Genomic DNA, 9365 nt, shown 5'->3' on the forward strand with positions numbered 1-9365 from the left:
CGCCGCCCGTAACCGCCCCCGGCCGCAGCCCCCGCCCAGCCCCCGCCCAGCCCGCGGCCCGCACTCGGCGCGCCTGGCCCCGCCCCCCGCGGGCTTAACCCTCTAGCCGCTGGGCACGCGCGGGCTGCCGGGGCGGAGGCGTACGGGGGCGGCGAGCGGGACTCGGCTCCTCCTCGTCCCGCGCCAGCGCCGCGCCCGGCCGCATTCTTGGGGCCCGAGGCTCAGCAGCTCGCGGCGGAGAAAGCAGGCCGCGGAGGAGGCGGGCGCCCAGGCCTGCCCGGACAGGAAGTGGGCCCAGCTTTCCCACTCCTCGCTCCGCTCCTTCCTCCGCGGGAAGGGCAGGCCCCGGAGGCAGCGAGCGCCCCGGGGGTGGCCGGGCAGCCGGATGCTCCCGGGGTTGCGGGCTGTGGCCCCGGGGGCTGAGGGCGGCGCGGGTGCGGCGGAAGCAGGGAAGCCGCGAACCGGCCTTCTGGCTGGCCACAGCGCCCTGCACGGACGATCAGTGAATGGAGATTGCTCAAGTATTTATCGAGAACTTGCAGTGGGCTAGGCACGGTTCAGGTAGATCAACAAACCGAAAGACCCTGCCCTAGGGGAGCTTTCGCTCCAATGCGGGGAGAGGGTGGATGATTGCAGTTTTGCCCAGTAATTTTTGGGACCCTCATGCCACCATTAATTAGCTACACACATCTCACCGAAAGTCTACCTTACATATTAATCAGAAGAAGTGGAAGAATAAACACAGAAGAAGCAAAAAAGGAAGGAACTTTCTCACTGAAAGTTTCTATTTAATATTAAGTCTTAAAAGTACTCCTGGAAGGACAAAAGGTGTTCTTAATAAATTATATTCGCAAATATTGGATTTAATCCTACCAGTAATGAAGCAGTCAGTTACTTTCTAGATGTGCAGAAATACGTAATGAACAAAAAAAACTAATTCCTATTCCATTTTTTATTAGGTCCACAGTTATTTCACTTCTAAATAAATATGATTTTTTAAAAGTGGCACGCGGTGGAATGTAATTGAGACAGGATGGAGTTCCTAGAGAAATTTTACTTCCTCGATCTGCACTCCACCTTATTTAAAATACAGTCTTGGGTCTGTAATTCCCTTATCTGACTCTCAAGGAAATGAAAAAGTAATGCCTAGATTGGACTAAACCTCATTTAACTTCAAGACTGACCTTTCTCAAAGTTGAACCTTCGTCTTGTGAGGAACAGAAAGATCAAGAACTCTGAAGCACCTCGACTTTCCACCTGTGAAGATGTGTTCAAATTTGCAACGTGCGGCCACACCTATGAGGTTGAACTTAATACAATTGGTTTCTTTATAGGTTTAGATGGTTGAATTTAAGTTACCCCCACTGCTATTATTATTATTATTATTATTATTATTATTATTATTTTGAGACAGAGTCTTAACTCTGTTGCCCAGGCAGGAGTGCAGTGGCGAGATCTTGACTCACTGCAACCTCTGCCTCCTGGCTTCAAGCAATTCTCATGCTTCAGCCTGTAGCTGGAACTACAGGTATGTGCCACCACACCCGGCTAATTTTCGTATTTTTTAGTAGAGGTGGGGGTTTCACCATGTTGACCAGGCTGGTCTCGAACTCCTGACCGCAAGCGATCCGCCATTTTTTGAGATGGATTCTCTGTTGCCCAAGCTGGAGTGCCGTGACGCCATCTCGGCTCACTGGAACCTCCTCCTTCCAGGTTCAAGCAATTCTCCTGCCTCAGCCTCCTGAGTAGCTGAGATTACAGGTGCCCTCCACCACCCCCTGCTAATTTTTGTATTTTTAGTAGAGATGGGGTTTCACCATGTTGGCCAGGCTAGTGTCAAACTCCTGATCTTCAGTGATCCGCCCGTCTTGGCCTCCCAAAGTGCTGAGATTACAGGCCACTGCACCCAGCCTTTTGCTACACATTTATACTAAACTATATTATGGGGCAGCACAGTAGGTTTGTTTACACCAGCATCGCCAGAAACACGTGGTTAATGCATTGCGCTACAATGTTACAGTGTCTATGACATCACTATGTGATAGGAAATTTTCAGCTCCATTACGATCTTATGAAACAACTGTTTTATATGTTGTTTGACCTGAATATCATTACGTGGCATATGGGTATATGTCCTCCAGTTTTTCAACATTCCTTCCTTCAAAAAGAGGCAATTCGTTCCCCTCCCCTTGAGTGTGGGCTGGACTTAGTGGCTCACTCCTAATAAATAGAATGTAGCATAAGTGATGGTATGTGACTTCCAAGACTAGGCCAGAAGAGGCATTTGAGGGTTTCCGCTTTCTTTCTCTCGGGTCACTCCCTCTGGAGGAAACCAGCTGCCACTTTGTGAGGATACTCATGGCCCTGTGGAGGCATATCCTCCATATGGCTGAGACCTCCTGCCAACAACCATCACTGACTTGCCAGACATGAGTGTGCCACCTTGGAAGCAGATTTTCCAGCCCCAGTCAAGCCTTCAGATGACATCAGCCCCTGCTAATCTCTTGACTACAACCCCATGAGAGACCCTGAGCCAGAACTAGGCAGGTAAGCCCCTCCTGAATTCCTGACCCACTGCACCTGGGAGAGAATAAATATTTGCTGTTTTAAACCACTAAATTTTATTGTAATTTGTTATACAGCAAGAGATAGCTAATACACACTGCTAAAGCTTACAATCTTTTAGAATTGACTGAGACATCATTACAATTCAGTGTGATGATGGTGACTCTAAGAACAACCTGAAATATGCACACTCTGAGTACAAGGAAAAGGTAACCTAATTCTGTCTGGGGTGTAGGGAGGAGGTCATTTGGGCTGGGCCTTTACCTGACAAATGGTACTGACAGAGAATGCAGAAAAGGAGTGGTAGATGAATTTGGAGAGTTAAGATAGAACTGGATTGTGGCAGGTTTTGTATGCTGTGATAAAGAATTGTGACTTTATTCTGCAAACAATGGGAAGGAATGGAAAGTTGGTGTTTTTTGTTTATTTGTTTTTGAGATGGAGTTTCCCTCTTGTTGCCCAGGCTGGAGTGCAATGGCACCATCTCAGCTCACCGCAACCTCCGCCTCCCGGGTTCAAGAGATTCTCCTGCCTCAGTCTCCCAAGTAGCTGGGATTACAGGCATGTGCCACCATGCCCAGCTAGTTTTGTATTTTTAGTAGAGACGGGGTTTCTCCATGTTGGTCAGGCTTGTCTTGAACTCCCGACTTCAGGTGATCCACCCACCTCAGCCTCCCAAAGTGCTGGGATTACAGGCGTGAGCCACTGTGCCTGGCAAGAAATGGAAAGCTTTTAAGCATGACCAGATCTGTCTTTAGAGGAGAACTATCAGGAGTGTGGAAGACCATCCTGATTTAAACAGGAAGACCACTTTGGAAACTATTGTAACAGTCCAGTAAAGAAATGGACACTTCTCTCTTCTTTTTGAGACAGGGTCTCTGTCACCCAGGCTGGAATGCAATGGTGCAATCACAGCTCACTGCAGCCCCAACCTCCTGGGCTTAGGTGATCTTCCTGCCTCAGCTTCCGAGTAGCTGTGACTACAAGCGCGCACCACCATGCCTGGCTAATTTATTTCTATTTTTTGTAGAGACAGGGTCTCCCTCTGTTGCCCAGAGTGGTCTCAAACTCCTAGGCTCAAGTGATCCTCCTGCCTCTACCTCCCAAAGTACTAGGATTATAGGCATGATCCACTGCGTCTGGCTAGCACTCCTCAAAGAACAGTAGCAGTAAGAATAAAAGGGAGTTGAATGAGTCAGAACTTGCATCTGGGATAACATAAATGATGGTGGGACCATTAAAAAATTTATTTGGAATAACAGATAAAGAGCATGTTTAAGGGAGGAGAAGAAGATGGCCTCTGCTTTGAACAAGCTGAGGTTGAGGAGCCATGGAACACTTTGACAGCTCAGTTGGAAACTGTTGGATTGGACTTGGGGAAGGAAAGTCACAACTAAAGTATTTTCAGTTCATCTTCAGTAGCACTGTTGAGGTCATCAGGTTACATAAGTGTTCTGAGAGAATGAGAAAAAGTCTGAGGTCAGCAGAATCCTAGTGAACCCCGACACTCGGAATGGGGGAAGATGAGGAAAAGGAAAGGGTGGCGTAGAGGAAGCCACGACATAAGAATTTCGTTAAGGACAGGTTGAATCAGGCAGAACAAGAATGAGATGAAACTCCCAGATTCAGCCATCGTGGCTTTTAGAGACCACTTAATTGAACATTAGAGTGGGCTTAACAGTAGGTAGAAGTTGAGAAGAGGAGGTGGGTAAAAACGTCTGTTTGTAAAAAAATGTTTTGTGAGAAAAAGAGAAATGGATGGTGTTTTGAGGGCTATGGAAGATCTAAGGAAGGACCTTTAAATTGTATTTAATTTTTGAGATTGGAGCATATTTGGAGACAGAGAGGAAAAACCCAGGAGAGAGGGAAATACTGAAAATACTTGAGATACGGGAGATCAGTGATGAAACTGAGGAGGAGGCTGGAGGGTGGCTCCAGCAATAGGAACAAAAGGGAAAACTCTCCTGAGATGGATCAGGGACCTAAAAATGGGTGAATACAGTTCCATCTGGATGTGGAGGAAATAACAACCCCTTACGTTTATATTGCACTTTCCAGTCACCCTGTGAGGGAGGCAAGACAGTTATTACCAGCCCTTTCTTGTAGCTGTTCTGAGACATGAATGACCAAGGGCCACATAATGAGTGGGTAGCTGAAGCTGGACTCAGACCAGCCAGTCAGGCTCTCAGCACAGGGTTCCCTTTGCTGGACCATACTTCAGCTCGCTCAGGCTTCCTAAAGCACAGCACTGTCAGGCAGGCACCACCTGTGTCCCTCTCTGCCTGCCTAGTCATGGCTGCCAACAATTCGGCTGTATCAACTTTTTTTTTTTGAGACGGAGCCTTGCTCTGTCACCCAGGCTAGAATGCAGTGGCACGATCTTGGCTCACTACAACCTCTGCCTCCTGGGTTCAAGTCTCCCAAAATTACCTGAGATTACAGGCATGTGCCACCATGCCTGGCTAATTTTTATACTTTTAGTAGAGATAGGGTTTTGCCAGGTTGGCCAGGCTGGTCTTGAACTCCTGGCATCAAGGGATCTGCCCACCTTGGCCTCCCAGAGCGCTGGGATTACAGACATGGGCCACTGCAATTGGCCTCAACTCTTAACTAAATTAGATTACTCCCTCTTTACAAAACAGAACTTATGGTTTCCAATCTCTATGTCTGTGTGTTTTTGTTCACCTCTCAATGTTAACCATCTTTCAAGATAAAGAGTGTGCACCTCTTCTATCACTAAGCTTCATGGCATTAGTCTGGGGGCATCGACACAGCAATTTGTGTGTAGCTCTCAGCTAGCACCAGGTCCTCCTGCAATCGGTGTGTTTGTGTATGAATTTTACCCCTCATTACATGGTGCAATCCTTCAAGGCATGAATTCTGCCATGGAATACTGTCATAGTCTAACAGCATAAAGCACAAGAGTCCTGCATCTTATGTTCTCATCAGATATTGGTTGAATGCATGATTGAATGAGAGACGCTGTTGCTGTAGGCTGTGTAAGAATGACCACTATCCCCAGCCTTATCTACATGGAGCACAGCATGCTTTTGTGTTGATGAATTATTTCCAGTAGCTGTCCTTTCCCTAAAGTGGAAAATTTATTTTTTCACATAACAAGAAGCCCAGAGTTAGTTTATTCCTAGGGATAAGTAATGCACCCAAGACCAGGGTCTTACTATCCTCCCACTTTGAAACTTGTTTGCTTTTGTTGCAGGCTTACCCCTCATGGTTACAAAGTGGCTGCAACAGCTCCGGGTGTTCTATCCTTTAACACAGAATAACTCAAACAACAAGACCCAACATTCAGACAAGAAGGAAAGGGACTTTTGGAGAGTGAAGAAAACTTTCCTAGAAACCTCAGACTTCTCCCCATGCCTTATTGGCCAGATTGTATCCTATGCCCATTTCTAAACCAATCATTGGCAAAGTGAGTGGAATTGACGTGATTAGATTAACTTTACCAAGAATGCATCCTCAGAGAGGCTGAGAAAAAGTCCAGCCTCCTTTGAAGAGCCTGGCTACCTTTCACCTGAACAAAACAAGAATTCTGATGAAAAATGGAGAATGTATGTGGAGCAGGCACCCGGAGTGTCTATGCCAGGATTTTTTTTCAGTGCGTTTCACCGGTTATATTTTTGTCTCTTTACCTTACAAGATATGTGGCACGTTTGCCTAAAACAAGCCTTGCTTTCTGATTTCTGTGCACTAGGCACTTAAACCTTGCAAATGTCGCTTACCTAACAGTCACTGTCAAGGAGTACCTGGCTAAAGAATCTCCAGCTAGACAAAGTAAAAGTGTCTGTGCTCTGGCAGTTGAATATATTGTATCAGGCTCAACAGCACCTTTCACCGAAGGATGAGACTTCACAACCATTAGATCTTCTTTTATTTTGTTTTTATTAAAAAAAAAATTTAACACACTATTGCTAACTTGAAGCCATTAGATCTTCTTACCCCCAATACCACAAAAGTTTAGTGGAATCAGGGGTATATCAAGGCAGGTGGAGTAGGGGAGCTGGGAGTGGTCAGCCCCCAGGGCAGGCAATGAGGGATTGTGAATCTGTGAAGAATTTTAAAGCAATGATACAGCTCTAAATGCGATGTACTATCCTGGACTTAGCCCTGGAAAAGAAAAAAGATATTAGTGGAAAAACTGGTAAAATTCAAATAATGTCTGTAGTTTGGTTAATAGTATTATACCAGTGTTAATTTCTGTGTTTTGATAAATGTACCATGGTTACGTAAGCTGGATGAAAGATATGTGGGAAATCTCTCTACTATTTCTGCAACTCTCCTGTAAACCTAAAAATATTTCAAAATAAAAGATTTAATGCTAAAATTGACTGAAAATTGATCTGCTTTTTTATTATCACCATGCACTGCACATGTTAAACAATGTTAGGAATAAAATACTTCCTCCCCTCCTCCAAATCTTTTGGTCTAAGTTCTAAACAATTGCTGTAGATGCTGTTGAATCTTAATAATATATATGTAAATTTCAACTTAGCATATTTTTATTATTTGTTAATGAACTTTGCAGGCTGGGTGCAGTGACTCATGCCTGCAATCCCAGCACACTGGGAGGCCGAGGACAGAGGATTGCTTGAGCTCAAGATTTCAAGACCAGCCTGGGCAACATAGCAAGACCTCATCTCTACTAAAAAAAAAAAATTAGCCGGGCATGGTGGCTTGTACCTGTAGTTCCAGCTACTGGAGGCGCTGAGTCAGGAGGATAGCTTGACCCAGGTGGTTGAGGCTACAGTGAGCCATCACTGCACCTCTGCACTCCAGTCCGGGTGACAAAGTGAGACCCTGTCTCAAAAAATTAAAAAAAATTAAACATTGCATTCTACATGCAAGTTAATCCTAGAAACTCATCTACCCAAACAGCCCCTGATGTGTGCAGCCTCAGGTGCACATATTTGTTCATACCCTGTTGGAATCATCTGAGTTTGGGGCACAGTTCACATCTCCAATCTGGTACTACAGATTCTTGTGTTTAAACTAAAAATTTGAAAAGTGATAGCATGGTGATTGTAAAAACAAAGAAACAGGACTGGTTACTTTAATTCTGTCATTCTACATGACCACTTGAACCTTTTATTTGTGTTTAAAACTTAAGTTAGTGAAATAGAGGACACAATGCCAGTACTATCATTTGTTTCATGGAATGATTTGTGTGTGTGTGTGTGTGTGTCATTCTTTTCACTTTCATTGAGAGGAGCAGGGGGTTAAAAATGATCTGCTCCAGGGCTGGGCATGTTGGCTTGTGCCTGTAATCCCAGCACTTTGGAAGGCCAAGGCAGGAGGGTCACTTGAGCCCAGGAGTTTGAGAACCACTGGGCAACATAGGGAGACCCTACAAAAAAAAATTAAGAAAAACAGATCTCCTCCTGGTATCAGATATGCTAAATATGAGAGTGAGTGGAATTAAGATTCGAGGTATTAGAAACTACCTTAGGGCTGGGCGCGGTGGCTCATACCTGTAATCCCAGCATTTTGGGAGGCCGAGGCAGGTGGACCACCTGAGGTTTGAGACCAGCCTGGCCAACATATAGTGAAACCCTGTCTCTACTAAAAATACAAAAAGTAGCTGAGTGTGGTGGTGCACACCTGTAGTCCCAGCTACTTGGGAAGGTGAGGCAGGAGAATTGCTTGAACCCGGGAGACGGAGGTTTGCAGGGAGCTGAGATGGTTCCACTGAGCTCCAGCCTGAGCGACAGGGCAAGACTCTGTCTCTCAAAAAAAACAAAACAAACAAACAAAAAAACTACCTTAAACATTATATAGATCCACTTTCTCACTTTAGAAGCAAAGAAAGGAAGGCTCAGAACTTGCTGCCATTAGTAAGGATTTCGTGAGCGGGGTTGAAAACAGGCCCCCTCCCTCCTGGTCTGTTGTTGCCAGCACTGCCTCTGAACCCTACGCCTGTTCTCCTTTAGCAGACAGGTGATAACTCAGAAAAACCGAGTCCCTTGTCCAATGGCCACTAGTGACTCAGTGGCAGAGCAGGCATGGGAACCGGCACTCCTGACAGCTCCAGGGCTCTGACCACTGTGCCCAGTTTCCCCTTTCCAGCTCTCATTCAGCTACAGACAGATAAATTCCAGGCAACTAGTGAATGTGCCACCTGACTTTCAGATGGGTAGAGGGGAGCATTATTAAAAACAGACTTAAAAAAAAAGACACAACTTGACACTAGACAGGAGTAAACTTCAGCCAGAATTCCCATCACCAGAAAAATACTGGGATATGACATTTGGGAAGCAAGGGAACAATTTCAGGCACTGTTTTCCTCTAATTTGGGAGACATCGTTGTTGTTGTTGCTGTTGTTGTTTGTCTCACTCTGTCACCCAGGCTGGAGTGCAGTGGCACAATCTCGGCTCACTGCAACCTCCACCTCCCAGGTTCAGGCGATTCTCCTGTCCCAGCTTCCTGAGTAGCTGGGATCACAGGTGTGTGCCACCACACCTGGCTAATTTTTGTATTTTTAGTAGAGCTGGGGTTTCACCATGTTGGCCAGGCTGATCTCGAACTCCTGACCTCAGGTGATCTGCCGCCTTCAGTTTCCCAAAGTGCCGGGATTACAGGTGTGAGCCACCACGCCCGGCCTAATTTGGGAGGCATGTTTGGATGAAAAGTATATTAGAAACTTAAGCTGCTCACAAATATGCTTATTCCTTAGTTTTTCTTTTTTCTTTTTTTTTTTTTTTTTGAGATGGGGTCTCACTCTGTTGTGCAGGCTGGAGTGCTGTGACACGATTGCGACTCACTGCAGCCTTGGTCTCCCAGGCTC

The 9365-nt window shown here is 45.8% G+C and overlaps 1 long non-coding RNA gene across 2 annotated transcripts; it reads left to right on the forward strand.

The window, feature by feature from the left end:
- The first annotated feature begins 93 nt into the window (after window positions 1-93).
- LOC100611061 (uncharacterized) lies at window positions 94-6903 on the forward strand. Of its 2 annotated transcripts, none has more exons than XR_008548525.2 (3): window positions 94-1528; window positions 2329-2547; window positions 5783-6903. It is a non-coding gene; the product is annotated as an uncharacterized LOC100611061 (long non-coding RNA). The 2 variants fall into 2 exon arrangements; XR_008548524.2 differs by having other exon boundaries at window positions 94-561; window positions 960-2547.
- Window positions 6904-9365: the final 2462 nt, after the last annotated feature.

Source organism: Pan troglodytes, chromosome 5, assembly GCF_028858775.2.
Source record: "Pan troglodytes isolate AG18354 chromosome 5, NHGRI_mPanTro3-v2.0_pri, whole genome shotgun sequence".
NCBI classification, from domain to species: domain Eukaryota; kingdom Metazoa; phylum Chordata; class Mammalia; order Primates; family Hominidae; genus Pan; species Pan troglodytes.